At 35.1% G+C, this 20918-nt stretch overlaps 2 long non-coding RNA genes across 2 annotated transcripts in view; one reads left to right on the top strand and one right to left on the bottom strand.

Annotated features, from left to right (window-relative positions):
* LOC309622564 overlaps positions 1 to 20918 on the top strand; it is an 867398-nt gene that overhangs the window by 61941 nt on the left and 784539 nt on the right. The gene's annotated exons all lie outside the window — the stretch shown is intronic.
* LOC309622592 overlaps positions 6793 to 20918 on the bottom strand; it is a 64504-nt gene continuing 50378 nt past the window's right edge. The window contains exon 2 of the long non-coding RNA XR_014241009.1: positions 6793 to 17305. This is a non-coding gene — a long non-coding RNA (uncharacterized lncRNA). The remainder of the gene's footprint in view (positions 17306 to 20918) is intronic.

Genomic DNA, 20918 nt, shown 5'->3' with positions numbered 1-20918 from the left:
AATCAAGGATCTGAAGAATGAACAGACATCACATAAAGTATGGATAAAAAGGAGCTAGTAGTCAAGAAGCCATTAGAGCTGCCAAATTTGAGAACATAGGACAGCAAAGTCTAATTAACAACTCACCAGACACAGTTCATCTTTGAGTAAAAACCGCTTTAGATATGTATCTTTAACTTGAAAACCAGGTTCCAGAGGCAAAACAGGCAGAAACGATAATAGGACATGATAGTAATACCTGTAAGTAAATAATATATACCTATCTATAATGAAAAGTATTTGCATTATTTTTCCAGACTTTTCACCACTCCTTGAAAATGGACAATGTATATATTTTACTGGTAACCAAAATTTTATAACTGTTCTACCTAGGTTGTATTTCTCATAATATTTTTCTCTTCTCAATTTTGTAACCTTAGGTGTGAGGAAATAAAGAGTTAAATTTTTAAACAGCTACTGATATGCTCTCTAAAGCAATTATTCCTTCTGTCACCAAGAGATAAATGTACTACCACAAGACATTACAAATGTGCTCTTCTAGACTCTAATACAAATTACTGTCAGACCACACCACTTAAAGCCATCTTCCTCTTATTTAGTAAAGCCAATTCCTTTTGATTTTTTTTTAACATATAAAGAAGAAAATATCTTGCTCTGAGGATTGTGAACACATTTTAACATTTTTTAACCCTTTTAAAATAACATTAACTCAACACCATTCAGTACCAAGACTCAACAGACATTCTGGAACAAGTGGGTGAAGAAGAGAGCCTCTGGTATAGGGTGAGTTTCCTATCATCTTTTAGGGTTGCAGGAAGCACCTCAATCAATGAAAGGAACACTAAAGTTAGTCTGAACCCCAAACAAGCCACATGAAGACGAATTTAAACTGCAAAAATTGTCATATAGGGTTACCTCCCTTGTACTCTCACCCCAAGCACAAGTGATCTCACAGTTATTCAGAGCATATCAATGTGCCCAGAGATTGTGAACACAATGCATACATCTAAGTTTGTGATTTTGCACTATAATTTTTTCAATTCCTTGGGTCTGTGAAAAGACAAGTCTAATCAGCCACTCATTTTGGGGAAGCTGAAATTAAAAACAGAACTACTTGGCAGCCCATAGGCCATGTAAAGGTGCCATAAACTAGGCTATGAGCCAAGCAAGGTTGTGAGAGAGCACTGACTTTTTTTTTTTAAATCTTCTTAGCAGTTTATTATGGACATTTTCAAATATAGAGGAACAATGAAAGAATTTTACAGTGAACACATGCATACCTACTACCTAGATTTTACATTTATCACATGTATTTCATCACATATTTATTTCTTATCCTTCTATCTTTCTTGAACCTATTTTTCTTTTTTTTTAATTTAAAAAATTTTTATTTTATATTGGAGCATAGTTGATTAACAATGTTGTGTTAGTTTCAGGTATACAGCAAAGTGATTCAGTTATACATATACATGTATCTATTCTTTTTCAAATTTTTTTTCCATTTAGGTTATTACAGAATATTGAGCAGCATTCCCTGTGCTATACAGTAGGTCCTTGTTGGTTATGTATTTTAAATATAGCAGTGTGCAAATGTCAATCCCAAACTCCCAATCTATCCCCCCCACCCTTCCCCTGGTAAACATAAGTTCCTTCTCTAAGTTCGTGGGTCTGTTTCTGTTTTGTAAGTTCATTTGTATCATGTTTTTTAAGACTCCGCATGCAAGCGATATCATATGATATTTGTCTTTCTGTGTCTGACTTATTTCACTTAGTATGATAATCTCCAGGTCCATCCATGTTGCTGCAGATGGCATTATTTCATTCTTTTTAATGGCTGAGTAATATTCCATTGTATACATGTACCACATCTTCTTTATCCATTCATCTGTGGATGGACATTTAGGTTGCTTCCATGTCTTGCCTATTGTAAATAGCACTGCAATGAACACTGGGGTGTATGTATCCTTTCAAACCATGTTTTTCTCCAGATATATGCCCAGGAGTAGGATTGCTGGATCATATGGTAGCTCTATTTTTGGTTTCTTAAGGAACCTCCATACTGTTCTCCATAGTGGCTGTATCAATTTACATTCCCACCAACAGTGCAAGAGGGTCCCCTTTTCTCCACACCCTCTCCAGCATTAATTGTTTGTATATCTTTTGATGACGGCCATTCTGACTGGTGTGAGGTGATATCTAATTGTAGTTTTGATTTGCATTTCTCTAATAATTAGCGATGTTGAGCATCTTTTCACATGCATCTTGGCCATCTGTATGTCTTCTTTGGAAAAATGTCTATTTTGGTCTTCTGCCCATTTTTTGATTGGGTTGTTTTTTTTTTTTCTTGATATTGAGCCGCATGAGCTGTTTTAGATTTTGGAGACTAATCCCTTGTTGGTTGCATCATTTGTAAATATGTTATCCCATTCTGTGGGTTGCCTTTTGTTTTGTTTATGGTTTCCTTTGCTGTTTAAGGACTCCAATCTGTAGAGTGGAGAATGATGTAGAAATGCAGAGCAAAGAAAAGATATGATGTAAGCCTGAAAGACTGACCAGTCCTCAGGTGTGTTTCCAGACCAGCCTTGCAGGCCAAGCACTGGTTCAGACCCAGACATCGACTCTAACCACCAGTCCCCCTTTAATTAACCTTACAGCAGTCTAGTTTTGTTTTTTTCAACTAGTAGTCAGTGACAAGGTCCTGGCCCTATGGCTTTGCAGAAAAGAATTCCCACCAAGAACACCCAAAGATGTTTTATTTTTTTATGTTTTCAGAACCCTCCGTGATGTTTTCAATAGTGGCTGTACTGATTTACATCCTTAGCAACAGTGCCGGCCACACCGCACAGCATGGGGGACCCTAGTTCCCTGACCAGGGGTTGAACCCACACCCCCTGCAGTGGAATCGCGAATTCCCAACCACTGGACTGCCAGGGAATTCCGTGTCCTTTATTATAAAAAGGAAATCAGATTATCAATGCCTGAAGGAGACTGACCAGAGGCCCAAGGACACAGGAAATATCAAGGTCTTTACACAAACATCAGCCCCACAGAACCCCTAAAGCCCAGATCCTGAAGAAGCAAAAGAGGAGACAAACTGCCTCAAAAGGGATATTTAGTCATGTATACTCCCTGCAAGAGTACATCAAAGGGCTTGTTTCCACTGATGATGAGAAGAGATACTACAAAGGCACTTTAAGTTTTCAATATAATGGAAAAAAACTCCAAAAAACTAAAACTAAAAAAAATATATTTTCTGGAAAAAAGTGAAGAATTAAATAGTTGAATAAGTAAAGTGTGGGACAGAGAAACTGTCTTGACTACAGATTAGAGGTCGTGTGTTGAAATGAACAGGAAATAGATGAAATACTATGCCAAGAAACTTGGAATATCTGGCTTTGAGACTATTTATCATGAAAAAAAATCTCTACACTTGATTTGAAAAACTTGCACTAAGCTTAGAATAGGAGACTACAAGGCCTTGGCCTTTCCTCCCAAAGACAATTTACACAAACTATAACAGTGAGAGGAAACAGAGGCATGGACTATTCTGCAAGTCCTGGCTTCTGTTTGGGGAAATTATGTCTACTTCCTACTTTATAACATTTCTCTTAGAGTTTATAGAAAACCACTTCTTGGTGCCCTAAATAAGAACAGTTATATTTGGGTGATATCACTCTTAATCATATTCATAAAAGAGAGAATCCCACCAGCTCACCTTCTTTTAAAGTAGTCAACAAATCATTTCCTCTGAGTTTGGGCTGTGGACAAAAGATTCTTTTTGGTAGACCCACATAACACTGATGATGAATCTTAACTTACAGAAAATTTGAAACAACCAAACAAAAAGGAGGCAAAGAGCCAAGACCCAATGTATATACTATCAAATTATTACCTAAAATTAACTCTTTAGATATTAAGACCATCAAATTGTACACTTAAAGTGGTAAATTTTATGTTATGTACTATAATTTAAAAAATTAAGTCAAGTTAAAAATAAAAAAGGCTTTGTTAAAAAAAGAAAAACCTTTTGATTGTTTATGCCTCTTAAAATTCTGAGTTTTGTGAGCCAGTTGTTTGTGGAAATAACTAATTACTTAATTAGAATCTCAATGGAGCAAGAGACGTCTCTGATCCAGGTTTTCTAAAACAAATGGATTGGATAAGATCAGAGTAAGGCAGGCCTTGAAAATCGGTTAGTGTTATCTTAGGAATGTATTTTAAATAAAACAAGCTTGGTCCTCAACCCATCTTATTTTTGAGGTCTTTATTACCATTATGGAGAGATTAAACAAATGACCAAGTAAAAAGAAGAGGAGACAGGTGATAATTAGGAGCGGAAAAAATTAATTTTTAAACATTCAGAAGCCTTGAGTATAAGTGATTGCTTTGCTATAACTGCAGTGATATGAGGACTATTAATTTGTTTAAAAAAAAAAAGAAGAAAGAAAAGAAAAGTTGTTGACACATCAAAGAATTAAGCAAAAGAATCCCTGATATGTTAAAACTATGGTTAGGATGACTCTCAAATAAGCTAAGATCTCCATGCCCCTGTAGAGAATGGTGTTTTTCGAGAGACCAGATAGCATCAAAATCACATTTAATAAAATATTTTCTTTTTTTTTTTCCCCTTTCAATTGACCTTCCAATGCTGAGGGAATTCAGGAATCCTTATACAGTACAAGCCAACATGTTACATTTCTTTACCAACAAATGTATGCAGTAAGGGAATTAATTCAGCTAAGTTCACACTTATGGACTACTTAATGGGCCTATGATAGCTGTCTATGCTGCTCTTCAATGCCCGTCTCATGCTCTTTCTTTCCATTCATTGTTCTCTGCCAGAAACAACCCTTTCGTCTTGCTTGGTCTCTGAAATATCAAGCAAGACATCATCAATTAAAAACTAAAAGTGATAAGAAACTACCAACTGCCAGATAGTTGTAAAAGCAGCAGGTCTGTTTCCTCAGGAAAAAAAAAAAAAAAGGCAGACCGAGGCTCCACTTCGAATAAAATTATTTATAACAAAATATTTTCTTCCCCATTTTGTAGAAAATATCAATAAAAGACAACGGTATGAAAAAACCATGAGGTTGTGCTCTTTGCATTTTAGTGACATGCAGACCCAAGACTGAAGACAGAGATAAAAAGCTTTGATTCAGGTTCTAGGTAATAAAGACTTTTTCTGGATTTCCTCCCACTTACTTTCCCTTCACAGAAATAGCAGATGAGAGCATCCTGGCTATATGCATCAGCGCTGAGCAAAGTTACTCATTAGAAGAAATTTCCCACTGGGGCTTCCATCTCTCCTTTCATCACCCCTCCTTTGTTGGTAGGATGTGTGTTGGTACAGCCTTTTGGAAATAGCTTTAAAATTTAAAATATACATACACCTTGATCCTGACACTGTATGAATATTTCCAAAGGATTGATTTTGAGAAAGAGAAAAGCAGCCCCTAACACCCAGGAACTGGTCTTACACAGTGAGGTCTTGATGGCACCCAAAGCTAGAAGGAGCTCTTCTTCTCCTGGACATTAAAAAATCTCCTTGGGGCTTCCCTGGTGGCGCAGTGGTTGAGAATTTGCCTGCCAAAGTAGGGGACATGGGTTCGAGCCCTGGTCTGGGAAGATCCCACATGCCGCGGAGCAACTGGACCTGTGAGCCACAGCTACTGAGCCTGCGTGTCTGGAGCCTGTGATCCGCAACAAGCGAGGCCGCGACAGTGAGAGACCCGTGCACCGCGATGAAGAGTGGCCCCTACTCGCCGCAACTAGAGAAAGCCCTCGCACAGAAACAAAGACCCAACACAGCCAAAAATAATAAATAAATAAATAAATAATTAATTAAAAAAAAAAAGTCTCCTAGAACACTAACATTGGACAAGATCACTTGGTGACTGTGATAGAGTGAGACTGAAGCAAAACAAACAAAATAAAAAAGGCAGCTTCCTGGAACCTTACCAAAAATGGCCAAACCAAAACCCAAATGGTGTGTTTTCTAACACCCTCTTACTGAGATCCCTCATGGTTCTCCATTATGCATGGTCTCCCTTTTTGCAACAAGAAATAAGCCCAACTTACTTTCTGGGGGTCTTTGGCGGGAGGGCAGAAACAGTTCTTAGAGAAAGAATGTTGTTCACAGCAATATTTGTAATAGCAAAAATTGGAGACAACCTATTCGAATATGATTCGATAAGTTATAGTACATCCATTTTATGAAATAGCCCTTGAAGAGTAAGTTAGATGCATAGTTATTGGATTGGGGAAAAAAATCTCTAAGATATGCTCTTATTTGGGAGGAAAAAGACAAGCAAGTTAAATAAAATCACAAAAAATTTGATACTATTCTATGTTTAAAGAAAAAATCTGTGTGTGTGTGTGTGTGTGTGTATACAGAAAAAGTTCTGGAAGAATGCACATCAAACTCTTAACAGTGCCATGGGGAAGGCGTAAAAAGAAATTTTCATATTTCACCTTATGCATATCTATATTGTTTTAATTTTGACAAGGTTTTATAATTTTGTAATTTTTAGAAAAGACTAATTTTTATTTTTTAACTTTATTTTGTAATTTTCTTTTTATATTGCAGTGTATTTGATTTACAGTGTTGTGTTAGTTTCAGATGTACAGCAAAGTGATTTAGTTATACATATATCTATGCTTTTTCACATTTTTTTCGTATATGGGTTATTAGAGTATTGGATAGAGTTCTCTGTGCTATATGTAGGTCCTTTCTGATTATCTATTTTATATATATTAGTGTGTGTATGTTAATCCCAACCTCCTAATTTATCCCCCCCACCCCGCATTTCCTCTTTGGTAACCATAAGTTTGTTTTCGAAGTCTGTGCGTCTGTTTCTATTTTGTAAATAAGTTCATTTGTATCATTTTTTTAGATTCCACATATAAGTGATATCATATGATATTTGTCTTTCTCTGGCTTACTTCACTTAGCTGATAATCTGGAGGTCCATCCATGTTGCTACAAATGGCATTATTTCATTCTTTTTATAGCTGAGTAATATTCCATTGTATATATATACCACCTCTTCTTTATTCATTCGTCTGTTGATGGGCATTTAGGTTGCTTCCGTGTCTTTGCTATTGTAAATAGTGCTTCAGTGAACATTGGGGTGCATATATCTTTTCGAATTATAGTTATCTCTGGATCTATGCCCAGGAGTGGGCTTGCTGGATCACATGGTAGCTCTATTTTTAGTTTCTTAAGGAACCTCCATACTGTTCTCCATAGTGGCTGTACCAAATTCCATTCCCACCAACAGTGTAGGAGGGTTCCCTTTTCTCCACACCCTCTCCAGCATTTATTGTTTGTAGACTTTTTGATGATGACCATTTTCTGACCTGTGTGAAGTGATATCTCATTGTAGTTTGATTTGCATTTCTCTAATAATTAGCAATGTTGAGGATCTTTTCATGTGCTTTTTGGCCATCTGTATGTCTTCTTTGGGGAAATGTCTGTTTAGATCTCCTGCCCATTTTTTTACTGGGTTGTTCGTTTTTCTGATACTGAACTGCATGAGCAGATTGTATGTCTGGGAAATTAATCCCTTGTTGGTTGCATCATCTGCAAGTATGTTCTCCCATTCTGCAGGTTGTCTTTTCATTTTGTTTATGGTTTCCTTTACTGTGCAAAAGCTTTTAAGTTTAATTGTGTCCTATTTGTTTATTTTTGGTTTTATTTTCATTACTCTCAGAGGTGGATCTGAAAAGATATTGCTGCGGTTTATGTCAAAGAGTGTTTTGCCTGTGTTTCCCTCTAAGAGTTTTATAGTATCCGGTCTTATATTTAGGTCTTTAATCCATTTAGAGTTTGTTTTTGTGTATGGTTTAGAGAATGTTCTAATTTCATTCTTGTGCATGTAGCTGTCCAGTTTTCCCAGTACCACTTATTGAAGAGACTGTCTCTTCTCCATTGTATAATCTTGCCTCCTTTTTCATAGATTAATTGACCAGAGGTGCATGGATTTATTTCTGGGCTTCCTATCCTGTTCCATTGATCTATGTGTCTGTTTGTGTGCCAGTACCATACTGTTTTGATTACTGTAGCTTTATAGTATAGTCTGAAGAAGGGAGCCTGATTCCTCCAGCTCCATTTTTCTTTCTCAAGATTGCTGTGGCTATTCAGGGTCTTTTGTGCTTACATACAAATTTTAAGATTTTTTTGTTCTAGATTTGCAAAAAATGCCATTGGTAATTTGATAGGAATTGCATTGAATCTGTAGATTACCTTGGGTAGTACAGTCATTTTGACAATACTGATTCTTCTAATCCAAGAACATGGTATATCTTTCCATCTGTTTGTGTCCTCTTTGATTTCTTTCATCAGCATCTTATAGTTTTCTGAGTACAGGTCTTTTGCCTCCTTAGGTAGGTTTATTCCTAGGCATTTTATTCTTTTTGATGTGATGGTAAATGGAATTGTTTCCTTAATTTCTCTTTATGATCTTTTGTTGTTAGTGTATAGAAATGCAACAGATTTCTGTGTATTAATTTTGTATCCTGCCACTTTACTGAATTCATTGATAAGCTCTAATAGTTTTCTGGTAGCATCTTTAGGATTTTCTACATATAGTATCATTTCATCTGCAAACAGTGACATTTTTACTTCGTTTCTAGTTTGGATTCCTTTTATTTCTTTTTCTTCTTTGATTGCCATGATTAGGACTTCCAAAACTATGTTGAATAAAAGTGGCAAGAGAAAGGACTATAATTTTAAAAACTGCCTTCTCAATAAACAAATGCCATATAATCATATATATGATGTGTTTATGTGCATTATATATGTTAAGGAGGTAATAGACACATTTTTCTGCATCTGCTTTTTTTTCTTTTTTAAAAAATTAATTAATTAAGTTATTTTTGTCTGCATTGGGTCTTCGTTGCTGCATGTGGGCTTTCTCTAGTTGTGGCGAGTGGGGGCTACCCTTCATTGCAGTGCATGGGCTTCTCATTGCAGTGGCTTCTCGTTGCAGAGCATGGGCTCTAGTTGCACGGGTTTCAGTAGTTGTGGCACGCAGGCGCAGTAGTTGTAGCTTGCAAGCTCAGTAGTTGTGGCTCATAGACTCTAGAGCGCAGGCTCAGTAGTTGTGGCGCATGGGCTTAGTTGCTCTGCAGCATGTGGGATCTTCCCAGACCAGGGATCGAACCCATGTCCCCTGCATTGGCAGGTGGATTCTTAACCACTGCACCACCCTGCATCTGCTTTTTAAAACACATCACAGAAACCCTCCAAGTCAACTGGTATAGGCCTACCTCAGTATTTATAATAGCTACATAATATTCTATAATAAAGATGCTCAGAAATTATTCATCCATTCTCCTGTTGATAGACATTTCTTTTATGTACTTTTTTGGTCACTAAATATTATATATTTTGTATATATTTGAGCCTCTATATATATTTCCTTGCATGTGTAGTGCTTTTTTTCCCTATGGCATAGGGATGGGATTTGGGGGCCAAAGGGCAAGGGCTATTTTCAATTTTAATAGCTATTGATCAAGTTTTCCTCAAAATTTCCTCACATTTCTACCAGCTGGTAGAATACCCTTTCCCCTGAATCCCATTCACAGGTAGGTGTCACCTCTCTTTGTAAATTTGGCCAAACAGATATGAAATAATAACCTATCTTTACATTATTTTGCATTTCCTTTCATAAAAGTGGTTGAGTGTATGTTCATTTGTTTATTAGCAATTTTGAATTTACTTTTTGGTGAACTACCTTCAATAGCCTTTGTTTTTCCATTTTAAATTATTTTGTTAATAATTTATGAGCTCTTTGTATATTGTAGATAAATCTTTAATTTGAAAATATCTTTTAACATTTTCATTTTTATTTACTTTGGTTTTGATATCTTGCTACTTTAAAACATTTTGTATGGTTAAGTGTTTATTACATTTCTCTAATGGTTTGTCTTGATTAAAATGTTACCAGTACCTCAGCCTGTACTCTCCTAAGTTTTCTTTTAAAATTTGTATTGTTCTCAAATTCAAGTTTTAACTGCGTCTGGAATTATGTTCTGCTTTTTACAAAAGTTAAGGGATGATTCTATTTTCTTCCAAATAGATAGCCTCTGCTGCCACTTATTTAAAATGTACCCCTTCCCCAAAGAATTGATAAACTTATCTTTGAGATATTCAAGTGCCATATATACTGATCCCATATATACTAGGATCTCTATTCTGACTCACTTTTCTGATTTACTCCATTCTCTACAACCCCCAAAACAAGTTGTATTATAATGATGATGTATATTATCACTAATTTTAATTTTTAGCTTTTCACCCTTTAGAGTGATATTCGCTGTTAATTTTGCACAAATAATCTTTACCATATTTAAGTATGGTTCCTTCATTTTTATTATTCAAAAATCTCCTTTGAGCCTTTTGTACAGCTTTAATTTGTAGGAAACTGCAAATCACAGTGTGATATGGACCAGGAATCTTGCACAATAAAAAAAAAAATCTAATAAACCTTTTGTTTATTCAGAAGCTTTGCTATAAGCAGCCTTCCTCTATCCTGAAAAGAAAAATAGAAAATAGTTACAAGTCTATGAACTTGGAAATAAGGCATTATCTGAGTAAAACCATGGTCCCAAATAAGATGAAATTTGATTATGCTCTGTTCACAATCATAAATTATAGATCCTTTGTATTGTGTTTCCTGACACCAGGATCAGCTACATAATTTGTGGGGCCAAGAGTGAAATGAAAACGTGGGGTCCCTTATGCAAAATGCAGGAAAAATGTACCATGAAAGGAAGTAAAATATTAAAAGTTTTCCTTTTCCCCACAGTCTCTTCTTTGACCTGTCATGCCCTCTGGAGATGGCAGTACTTCTGGGCAAGTGCAGACCCTCACAGGCACCCAAGGACTGGGCTGTGATTTTTCCCACAGGGACACGCACCTGCTGCCAGGCTCCGCAGCCAGCCAGTCTCAGCAGTATATGTTGAAGAGACTTTCCCCACATACTTCCAAAAATATCTATTGCAAAGGATATTTTTCTCTAAAAGTATTTTTCTCCACTTTTCAAAATTACAAACAGTAAGTTAATGTTCCAATGCTCTCTCTTGCAACCTACAATATTTTACTGATCAACCGTAGCAAAATATAAAAGACATATTTCTCATAACTCATATACTTCTTGGGAGCAATAAGTTTTGAATTATCTCAAATCATGCTTGCAAATACATGTTAAACCCATAGCAGGTTCACTCTTTTGCTTACAGTAGATTCAGAAGCCACTCATTTGTCACCATTCACCTAGCACAGTTTTTCACCAGCTAAAGACAGATGAGTAAGTAGCAATTTAGGAAGTTGCTGCAGATAGTAGTACATGATTTCTCTGTGCTTTGTTGATCTGTCTTAGAGTTTTTAAATACCTGTTTTTATTTTCTTAGGATGTTCACCTTTTGACAAAGAAGAGAACTAAAACTATTCTGTAATTACACTAGGAACCCATGACAAGAAATAAGTAGGAAATTTTGCTTACATAGTTATATGATGCTCAAATTATCTGATTTTAAATTTTAAAATGAAAATACACTATCAGTTATAACCAACTCTGTCTGTCATCGCCTACGTATATACTTAATAGCTTTAAAAAATACTGGTTTAAAAAAAAAAATACTGGTTTTAAGTCCTGTTGAATTCCTTGCTGATACTTATATTCTTAATATTTCTGTATACATCTTTTGCTCTTATTCTTTGTTTATGACACTATGAAATAATATATTATGATTTGGAAGTGCAACTATGGCTGAAAATTCCCATGTACTGCTAGTGCCACGTTTCATAATGAACATAGGATAGCCTAGTGCACAGAGTTCAGACTCCACCCACAATTTCCCTGAATCATTTATCAGCTGATCAACCCACATGTACTCATAATACCTGAACAATTTTATCTTTAATGACTTTTAACATAATAATTGTTTATTGTGGAAATTTTGGAAAACAAAGTATAAAGAATTTATAATGTTCATCTGTAAGCCTACCACAAACTTCACATTTCAATGTATATCTCTTCATAAATATATACATACAGCCCACCCAAATCGAGATCATATTATACATCTGATTTTTTGTAGACTACTTTCCATACTACATATATCTTACAAAACTTTTAAATGTACTGGTGCTTTGCATATCTTTAAATTGGATTTCTACATAGGTATAATAGTAACTGTAATATATTAGCATCCCATGCCTAGAATAATGACTGTGTTTCTTACAGATAATTGAAATTGCTCCTTGAATTTTGCTTAGTTATTTTTAATGATCTATTTCTTCTTTTAAGTAATTGATAAGAATTTGTACACTAGTGGATTAAACTCATAATAAATGTGACCTTTTAAAAGGTGAAAGGACTCTTAGTTGTTTTTAATTATTAGACTCTAATATTAAGAAAGTTAAGAGTCCATGAAGAAGCTGGGTTGAGCTAATGTATACAGAAGCTTGTTTTCTTTTATTTTTCAAAGGCATACTTAGGAATGTAATCCTAAATGCTGATGCTAAAAATTATTTAAGACTACGGTATATGTAAAAGTTTTAAAAGTACCATTCATAAGTAGATAGTAATTTTTTTTGTTTTGCATCTAATTTACTCAAATACTTCCTTTTACAAAGGATATTTAGAAATTAACTACAAACCCATTAAGGGGCTAAAGTATATGCTTCTCTTCATCCTCAGTGCCAAACACACAAAAAACGTTTGTTTGTTGCTGCCACTGCTGCTTCTACTCTTGTCGATAAAATTGATAAGAAAATTATCTTGATTTCTGCTTCACTGTATTGCTCCTCAGTAACTTGGGAAAGTTAACATGTATTTGAGTTAACTCCAAAATAGAGTTCAACAAATATTGAGTAGTAAAACAAAACATCTAAGGCTTAGCGCTTGGTAGGATTTTTGAAAAGACTTTAAAAATTGGTCTATACAAATTGAATTGAGGTAAGCAATCTTGTGTGCCCAGGCCACGGACAAAGATCTTACAATGGGTAACTCACATCCCCTTATTACTCTGGCCTAAATTTCTCTCCATTCTTGTACTCTAAATAATGCCCTCAGTCCTTTGCCCTTTACAGATAATGTCAATTACTGCTGGCATTTAAACATGCTGCATTTTCATTAACAACCTATATTCTTTATGATTTAACATATCTGCTATAGAGTACCAATATATTCTTGGTCTTCACCTTATTTATTTGTGCTGGATAATAGGCAAAACACATATGACCTGAATGGTATCACTGGACCCCAGTTACTGGAGTCCTTTAGCCTTTGAGTGTGGATTGGCTGGAATTATCAGAGGTCACCATCTGCAAGTCTTCAGCAAATGGGGCTACTAAAGACAATCACCTCCCAATTGCAAGTGAAGTTCTTACTTGCAAGCTTCTTCCTCCATTCTTTATAATGTTGAGAAGAAGCCTAAACAGTGTGGCAAAGTGAAAACTGTTTCAATGGGGAAAGAGAATATATAAAGTTTTGTGAAATTTCTGAGAGCTCAGCATGATGTGTTACATCATATTTACCATGATTCCATTGTACACCATGAGATCAATAGGTTTCCTTGGATTCTGTAAATCAGACTAGTGAGTCTTTACTGGATTGTCCCTGTGACTTCATAAAGGCCAAGGTTACATGAGCAGAGGGCCCCAACACTAATAACATGGTATTTCTTCTTCTCTTATCTTAAATTTCTGCATTTTTGTATTAAGAATAAATGAGCTTATAACATTTTCTGCATGCTAGTATGTGGTCTATCACAGAAGATTCAGGCTGTGGGGTCTGGAGGAAAGTGGAGGTGATGACAGTAGGAAAATATCATAGAGGGAGGAAAGGGGAACTAAAAGAATGATCAGAACTCCATAAATATAAAATATCTCTGTATGGTCACTTCCTTGGACAATTTACATTCCAAATCAATGATTTACTGTAAAATGTTTTCATTGGCTAGTTGAAATTCAGTTATTTGAGGTTTTGGCAGTGAATTGTAAGACCTGAAAATAGTTTGTCTCAATTTTCCTCATTCTTAGAAACTCTCTCAACATAACCATTTTGCTCTCTTATCCCACTCCAGCCTCCATCAGCATCTCCTTTTATATGAAGCATCTATAATATTCTATATATGCATATAATCACATACTGTTATCTTTGCCATCTCTTTTCACTTTGCGTGAATCCAGTTTAAGCTCTTTAAAGATCTCAGATATGTGCTATTTAGAGTGGCCACCCTAAAGGTATCAGTAAATCAGGCTGCTGCTAATTCAGCCCTCTCAGTATATTTGCAATGCCCTAGGATGCACAAGGGTAATGAAAAATATCAACCCTAGAGAACAGGATTTATCACCCCTGTCAAATAACACTCACACTGATGAATTCTGACATTCACCTCAATATAAGTCAGAATCCACTTATTATTTAATTAGCCAAATCTATGTAACTTTTGCCATTAAGTTTGACAACATACGCAGCCTCTCTCTTTTCTTGTATTATGGTGTAATCTAACATGAATTAAAGAGGAATTTTAAATTAAGAGTTCAGTCTTCAAAGTCATATATTCTTTGACCTGGAGCTTGGCATCCTTTGGGTGATATGAGTTTCTCTGAAGAACTAAACCCTGTTGTAGCATTATAACGTCTTGTGGCATTTTTAAAACGCAAATTCAAATTGAGAATTGTTTCTAGAAATGGGTAGCTTATGAGTACATAACAGTTCATGTGGTGTATCTGAAATATGATTGTTGTTATTTAAATAATCTTTGGCTTGAGTATTTGTTCATTGAGAACTGAACCAGATCTTCTACCTCTATGGGAATGAGTTTGGCTGTAGAATTGAAAGTGCTTCTCATTCTATATCTTGCATAGTTGAGGAAGTCAGATCTCTTAAGTCTAAAGGGAAAGTGGATAACCCTTCAAATCAACACCATTTTGCCCCCAAAGCTTCCTTTTTAAAAAAAGAGGAACCCCCAAAATCCCAGTTTCTAAAAATGCTTGCATGACATAGTGTACAGCAGCTGTTTTGTTAAACTAATACCCTGCCCCGTATTACATTATCCTAATAGAAATATCCCCTTCCTTTGTGGAATTTCTCCTTCCCTAATCCATCCATATGTTTCTAGTGGGAACTGCCATTAGTGTACCACTTCCCTAGCCAAAAGCTGGGTGGGTCCCTGACTCATACTGAGCCCAACATACTGCCCCATCCCTGGGGCTACAGTGATTGTCCCAACACAAATTGGTGACTTAAGCTGGACCAGAGGACTTCTTAGTAGGATCTAATTGCAAATTGTCAGGATCTCCTTTTGATTTTTGAGTTATATAGATGAAAGTTTTTTGGTCTGGAGTTGTCTAGAACCATGTTACCAGTCAGGTTTTTTTTTTACTTTTTTGGTGTTGCTACCAGAAAAATTTAAATTATATATGTGCCTCATATTTTGTCTTGGATGGTACTATGATCTGAATGTTTGTGTTTCCCCCAATTCATAGGTTGAAACCTATCCGCTAATGTGATGGTATTAAGAAGTGGGGCCTTTCAAGGTGATTAGGTCATGAGGGCTCTGCCCTTATGAATGAGATTAGTGCCCTTATAAAAGTAGCCTGAGAAAGCTTCCTTGCCTGTTCTGACATGTGAAGTTACAGCTAGAATACTACTTTTTATAAACCAGATGCAGGCCCTCACCAAACACAGAACCTAAATATGCAGGCACCTTGATCTCAAACTTCCAACCTCCAGAACAGTGAGAAACAGATTTTTGCTGTTTATAAGACACCCAGTTTGTGCTATTTTTTTTATAGTAGCCTGAATGGACTAAGAAACATTGTATCCCATTGGTCAGCATTGATCAATAGATTGAATGCAGTTCCAATCAGAAACCCCCAGGCTTTTGTTGAAAATTGACAGACTCATATAAAATTCATATTGAAATGCAAACAACTAAAAATAACCAAAAGAATTTTTTAAAAAGAACAATGTTGAAGAACTTATACTATCTGGTTTCAAGACTTATTATAAAGCTACAGTAATCAAGACAATGTGATATTTGGCATAAGGATAGAGAAATAAATCAATGGAACAAAATGGAGTACAATAATTGACTCACATAATATAACCTCAATTAATTTTCTACACAGCATGAAGGTAATTCAATGAGGAAAGTATAGTCTTTTCAAGAAATAGTATTGGAACAACTGGACAGCTATATAGAGAAAAACTGAGTCTTGATCCTCATCTCATGTGGTACACAACAATAGTTTGAAATGAACCATAGTACTAAATATGAACTCTAAATGATGAAACTTCTGGAAGAAAACGTAGGAAAAAAGTTTGCAACCTTAAGGTTGTTGAAAATTTCTTAGGACAAAAAAGTACAAACCATAAAAGACAAAAAACAAATGGTATATTGGACATTATCAACGTTTAAACTTCTGCTCAATGACAGACGCCAATAAAAAAATAAAATACCACAAACAGAGAGAAAATATTTGTAATAAGTATCTCCAACTAAGGACTACATCCAGAATATAAAGAACTCTTCAAACTGAATAATAAGAACATATGCAATCTAGTTAAAATTAGGCAAATATCTTAACAGAAATTTCATAAAAGAAAATAGATAGCAAATAAGGAAATAAAAAATGCTCTTAATTATTAGTGAAATGCAAATTAAAACCACAATGAGACATAGCACAAGCCCATCAGAATAGGTAAAATAATTTTAAACTAATAATACTAAGTATAAGCAAATATATGGGATAGGAATTCTCATACATTGTTGGTGGGGATGTACAGTGGTACAATCACTGTAGGAAACACTTGGGCAGTTTCTTATAAAGTTAAACATCCATTTACTATATGACCCAGCAATTCCATCCTTAGGTATTCACCCAGCAGCAATAAAAACAGGTCCACGCAAAGATTTGTTTATGAAGTTTCATAGATTTATTCATAATAGTGCTGCCAAACCCGGCCTCTGTACACCGGCACCAAATTGAATCTTGGAGACAGAGTTTTGGGTGAAGCAGAAAAGGATAGCTTTTATTGCTTTGCCACGCAAAGGGGGCCACAGCAGGCTAATGTCCTCAAGACTGTGTGTCCCCATCCTGAAGCAGGTAGTGAGGGGAGTGTGATAGTAGTGGTTCAAGGAGCTGGGCATGATCAGCTTGAAGACATTCTTCTGATTAGTTGGTGGTGAAGTAATTGGGAATCAGCATCATCAACCTTCTGCTTCCAACCAGTCTAGGGTTTGTGTTCTTGCAGTCAGCAGTTTTCATCTGGTGGGGGTCTGCTTCCTGTTAAAACAATTTAGGAATGTGTGTCAGGCCTTTATATCTCTCAGGGAAGTGTGAGTTTGGTGATTCTGCTCTGTGGCGTACTTATGGTCTAAATTGTGACCAGTTCCCCAGCCCAACAGCTATTCTTTGCTTCTACATCTTCACGTTTCCCAATCATTAATTCTTGAGTCAGCCTTTTACTTTAAAAGACAAGGACACAGGGGCTTGCACACAGTTTTAATGGCTCCAAATCAGAACAACCCACTGTCCATCCCCAGGTAAATGCGTAAATAAATTATGATATCCATACAATGGGATACGCCTTAACAATAACAAGGACTGAACATCTGCTACATTCAACAACTGAATAAATATCAAAAACATTACGCTGAGTGAAAGACTTTAGATACAAAAGAGTATAAATCTTTTGATTCATATATATGAAACACTAAAAGAGACAAATTTAATCTATAGTGATAGAAAGATCACTGGTTGTCTGGGGCTAGTGAGGAGGGGAGGGACAAACTAAGGAAAAACACAAGGGAATCTTTTGGGGATGTTGGAAATGTTCTGTATCTTGATTGTGGTGGTTACATGGTTGTACTTATTTGTCAAAACTCACCAAACTGTTCACTTAAAATGAATGCATTTATTGTATGTAAATTACACTTCAATGAAGTTTAGGACTTTTTTTTTTTAATTTAGTGAGAACAAAAAAATTTTAAGTAGGATTACAAGACTTCTTTTTTTGTATTTTATTTTAGTTTTTATTGAATTATAGTTGATTTACAGTATTATAATAGTTTTAGGTGTGCAACATAGTGATTTAAAATTTTTATAAGTTATGCTTCATTTAAAGTTATTATAAAATATTGACTATATTCCCTGTGTGGTACAATATATCCTTGTAGCTTATTTATTTTACACATAGTAGTTTGTACCTCTTAACCCCTATCTTGCCCCTCCCCCTTCCCTTTCCCCACTGTAATCACTAATTTATATCTGTGAGTCTGTTTCTGTTTCATTATATTCATTTGTTTTATTTTTTATATTCCACGTATAAGTGATAACATATAGTATTTGTCTTTCTCTGAGTTATTTCATTTAGCATAATGTGCTCCAAATTCATCCATATTGTTAAAAATGGCAAAATTTTCATTCTTTTATATGGCTAAGTAATATTCCATTGTATATATGTACCACATCTTCTTTATCCATTCATCTGTTGATGGACAATCAGCTTGCTCCCATATCTTGGCAATTGTAAATAATACTGCTATGAACATTGGAGTGCATGTATCTTTTCAAATCAGTGTTTTCTTTTTTTTTTGTATATATATCTAGGAGTAGAATTGCTGGGTTATATGGTAGTTCTATTTTTAGTTTTTTGAGAACTTCCATAAAGTTTTCCATAGCAGAAGCACCAATTTACATTCCTATCAACAGTGTACAAGAGTTCCCTTTTCTTCACATCCTCGCCAACATTTGTTATTTGTGGTCTGTTTGGTGATGGCCATCCTGACAGATGTGACACGGTATCTCATTGTGGTTTTGATTTACATTTCTCTAATAATTAGCAATGTTGCGCATCTTTTCATGTGCCAGTTGGCCATATGTATGTCTTCTTTGGAAAAATGTTTATTCAGTTCTTCTACCCATTGTTTTAATCAAGTTGTTTGTTTTTTTGATGTTGAGTTGTATGGGCTGTTTATATATTTTGGCTATTAACTGCTTGTTGGTCATATCATTTGCAAATATTTTCTCCCATTCAGTAGGTTGTATTTTCATTTTGTGGATAGTTTCCTATGCTGTGCAAAAGCTTTTAAGTTTCATTAGGTCCCATTTGTGTATTTTTGCTTTTATATATTTTGCCTTAGGAGACAAACCCCAAAAAAATATTGCTACAATTCATGTCAAAGACTGTTCTGCCTATGTTGAATTCCAGGAGTTTTAAAGTTTCTGGTATTATATTTAGGTCTTTAATCCATTTTGAGTTTATTTTTGTATATGTGTAAGAAAATGTTCCAATTTCATTCTTTTACATGTAGCTGTCCAGTTTTCCCAGCACCATTTATTGAAGAGACTGTCATTTCCTTACTGTATATTCATGCCTCCTTTGTCATAGATTAATTGACCATAAGTGTATGAGTTTATTTACAGGCTCTCAATTCTGTTCCATTGAGCTATATGTCTGCTTTTGTGCCAATACCATACTGTTTTGATTACTGTAGCTTTGTGATATAGTCTGAAGTCAGAGACAGGATTTCTCCAGCTCTATTCTTTTTTCTCAAGATTGTTGTAGCTATTTGGGCTCTTTTGTGTTTCCATATAAAATTTTAAATTATTTGTTCTAGTTCTGTGAAAAAAGACATTGGTATTTTGATAAGGATTGCATTGAATTTGTAGATCACCTTGGGTAGTATGGTTATTTTAACAATAGTAATTCTTCTAATCCATGAATACAGTGTAATTTTCCATCTGTTTGTGTCATCTTCAATTTCTTTCATCAGTGTCTCATAATTTTCTGAGTACAGGTTTTTTACTTCCTTAGATTTATTTCTAGGTTCTTTAATTCTTTTTGATGTGATGGTAAACTGGATTATTTTCTTAATTTCTCTTTCTTCTAGTTCATTGTTAGTGTATAGAAATGCAACAGATTTCTGTATATTGATTGTGTATCCTGCAACTACACCAAATTCATTGACAAGCTCTCATAGTTTTTTGTTGGCATCTTTAGGATTTTCTATGTATAATATCATGTCTTCTGCAAACAGTGAGTGTTTTACTTCTTCCCTTCCAATTTGGATTCCTTTTATTTCTTTTTCTTGTCTGATTGCTGTGACTAGGACTTCCTATACTATGTTGAATTACATTGGTGAGAGTGGGCATCCTTGTCTTGCTCCTGATCTTAGAGAAAATGCTTTCAGCTTTTCATCTTGAGTATGATGTTAGCTATGGGCTTATCATAATGGCCTTTATTATGTTGGGTATGTTCCCTCTATACCCACTTTCTGGGGGGTTTTATCATAAATGAATGTTGAATTTTGTCAGATGTTTTTTTCTGCATCTGTTGAGATGATCATATGATTTTTATTCTTCATTTTGTTAATGTGGTGTATCACATTGATTTGTGGATATTGAATCATCCTTGCATCCCTGGGATAAATCCCACTTAATCATGATGTATGATCCTTTTAATATATTGTTGAATTCAGTTTGCTAATATTTTGTTGAGTATTTTTGAGTCTATATTCAAAATGATTTTAGCCTGTCATTTCCTTTTTTGTGATATCTTTGTCTGATTTTGGTATCAGGTGATGCTGCCCTCATAGAATGAGTTAAGAAACATTCCTTTCTCTGCTATTCTTTGAAATAGTTTGAGAAGGATAGGTGTTAACTCTTCTCAAATGTTTGGTATAATTCACCTGTGAAGCTCTTCCTGGATTTATGTTTGTTGAGAGGGTTTTTGTTTGTTTGTTTTTTTGTTTTTTTACTGACATTTTCATTACTGGTAATTAATCTGTTTGTATTTTCTATTTCTTCCTGGTTCAGTCTTGAGAGATTATACATTTCTAGGAATTTGTTCATGTCTTCTAGGTTGTCCATTTTATTGGCATATAATTGTTCATAG

Source organism: Balaenoptera borealis, assembly GCF_965194805.1.
Source record: "Balaenoptera borealis genome assembly, chromosome: 2".
Taxonomy (NCBI): Eukaryota; Metazoa; Chordata; class Mammalia; order Artiodactyla; family Balaenopteridae; genus Balaenoptera; species Balaenoptera borealis.
Note: the sequence above shows the minus strand (reverse complement) of the source record. Positions and strands in the feature narration are given on the sequence as shown.